Genomic DNA, 2,544 nt, shown 5'->3' on the forward strand with positions numbered 1-2,544 from the left:
CGCCTAACTTTTGAACACTACGGGGCAATTTAGCACGACCAATCCACCTAACCCCGCACATCTTTGGACTGTGGGAGGAAACCGGAGCACCCGGAGGAAACCCACGCAGACACGGGGAGAACGTGCAGACTCCGCACAGACAGTGACCCAAGCCGGGAATCGAACTTGGGTCCCTGGCGCTGTGAAGCCACAGTGCTAACCACTGTGCTACCGTGCCGCCCCTTCCATCAAGTTCCGAACTGAGACTTGAACCTAGAGGTAGGGATGCTACCACTGCTCCACAACACCGTCCGCTGGGTTGCTAGTTGCTTACTTTTCCTAAATGTTTCCTTTTCCAGTATATCTCCAAAGTCCATTTTGAAAATTATTGTTTAATCTGCTCCCACTGCCCTTCCAGGGAGTGGAACGTGGATCTTATCTACAACCATTTATTGATTTTAAGTGGAATATACCCACATCACGGAGAAAAAAAAGAGGTTTCATGAACCCAGTCGAATGAGCAAATTCAGACACCCTACTGACTTAGATAGGAAAGCATCTGATTGCTTCCTCCCCCTACTGGGCCAGTCTGTACCATCCAACTTCAATGCTCAATGTCAAGCTTCAAATCTTAGCAAAGCTCTTGGCAAGGAGCCTGGCTGTGCTTCCACTAAATATTGCCAAATCCAGGAAGGTCGTGAAAGTCATCAAGTTCTTCAAAGAAACACCGAATATTCCTAGAATTTCAGAATCCTGATGGCTTTTTATTTAATCTGCTAAATGTAGACTTGAAAATAGCCCAGATCTAAACTATTACTGGAATGATCATGCGTTATGAAACAAATGCTTATAAATCAGGCAAAAAACCAAAGTGCCAGAGATGTTGGAAATCTGAAAGAAAAGCAGAGAATGCTGGAACTACCCAGAAGCCCTGGCAACATCCTGGAGACACGCACATGAATAATGAGCATTTGAGGGACGCACTGGAGGTGAACAATCAGGTGAAGTTGCATCCAGGTAGAGCACAAGATCCTCAACCGAGGAGGAGGCACCAACCTCTTCAAGGAAATTAGTTGGTTAGCTCTTCACGTGGGCATTTGATGGACTTGTGTGGCATTATCATAACTGTAAGAACTGCAAGGGTTAATGAAGTGTCTAGAGTAGCCACTAGAGGGAGCTACCGTTACAACTATATAAGGCAGTGATACTATGCTTTTTGGGGGAGTGTGTGCAGGAGTTGGCTAGAGAGAGTCAGAAGTGCAATTAGTGTGAGTGAGAGCAGATCATAGTTTCTATCAGTATTATGATTAGGTGTAGATGAGTGTAGTTTAAATGTTAATAATCAACTGTGTATTCTTTAGGAGTACGGGTCAAATCCAAATTAGTAGTGTTAATAAATTTATAGCTTTGTTGAAATTCAAGCTATTTTGTGGTCTTTGTGAACACTACGCCAACCATCCTGAAATAAGCAACATTAAGAACACCACAACTTGAATGAACCTTCTTTTTTGATCCTCATTTCAATCGTCCTCCCAGGTTGAGTGCACCGCTCTAAATGTGTCAGAATGAATAAACACAGAGCAAAATGGCTGCTCACCTATTTTATTTTTCAATATCCTACATCTAAGTAAAACATATCTTGGCACGAAATAGAAAGATGCCTCAGCTTATTAGCTGCGGTTAAAAGCCCAATATCCAAAAGCCAGACTGAGTCGTTCTAGGGGACGAGGGAAACCAGGTTCTTCTTTGTAGACACCATTTCTGTGCTTCACGGAGGAGATTAACCATATATAAACGAGGCATTTTCGATCTCGTGTATAAGTCGACCCCCGACTTTTGGCCAAGAAAATCCAAAGTCTTTCTACCCGTTCAAACTCGCTCTGTTGCAAACCCACTCCCTCGCAGGCTTGCAAACATCTCACATTTCATTGCAATATTTAAACCAGATGGATTTTTTCTAAATGTGCCCACACAGCAGCAAAGCTCTGATAGCAGAAACAGCCTCGAGTAACAGGTTATTCACATCAGAACAGAGGTGCTACCGGGCAGGTATATTACTTTAACACTCTAATAACTCAAGCAGCTTTGAGCAGCCACTAAAGCTGATGAATGTCACCTGCCAGCACACTTAGGAGCCAACACCAGGATGCAAAAAGATCTACCAGCAAGGCATGACAGATATATCCCAGAGGTGTATCTAAGAAGAGATTTTTTAAATAACTGCCCCTACCAAATCTCCAACTATTAGCAATCCTGTCCTTGTGCCTGCGCAGAATAATAAAAATACTTTTTGGCTCCTTTTGGGGGCGGGTTGGTGGGAACAGCATCTGGAGCAGATTCGATGGGCTGAGTGGCCTAATTCTTCTCCTATGTCTTATGGTCTTATGGCCATTGCAACTCTGTGACCAACTGACGTGCCACCATAAATAGACAGCGGGACGATGGTAAAGAGTGGAGTTTGTTTGTTTTTTCCAATTAAGGGGCAATTTAGTGTGGCCAATCCACCTAACCTGCACATCTTAGGGCTGTGGGGGTGAGACCCACGAAGACATGGGGAGAATGTGC

At 44.0% G+C, this 2,544-nt stretch overlaps 1 non-coding gene across 1 annotated transcript; it reads right to left on the reverse strand.

Moving 5' to 3' along the window:
• Positions 1-1,941: 1,941 nt before the first annotated feature.
• LOC140430798 (small nucleolar RNA SNORA53) lies at positions 1,942-2,190 on the reverse strand. The gene has a single exon (XR_011949548.1). It is a non-coding gene; the product is annotated as a small nucleolar RNA SNORA53 (small nucleolar RNA).
• Positions 2,191-2,544: the final 354 nt, after the last annotated feature.

This window comes from Scyliorhinus torazame, chromosome 1 (genome assembly GCF_047496885.1).
Source record: "Scyliorhinus torazame isolate Kashiwa2021f chromosome 1, sScyTor2.1, whole genome shotgun sequence".
NCBI classification, from domain to species: Eukaryota; Metazoa; Chordata; class Chondrichthyes; order Carcharhiniformes; family Scyliorhinidae; genus Scyliorhinus; species Scyliorhinus torazame.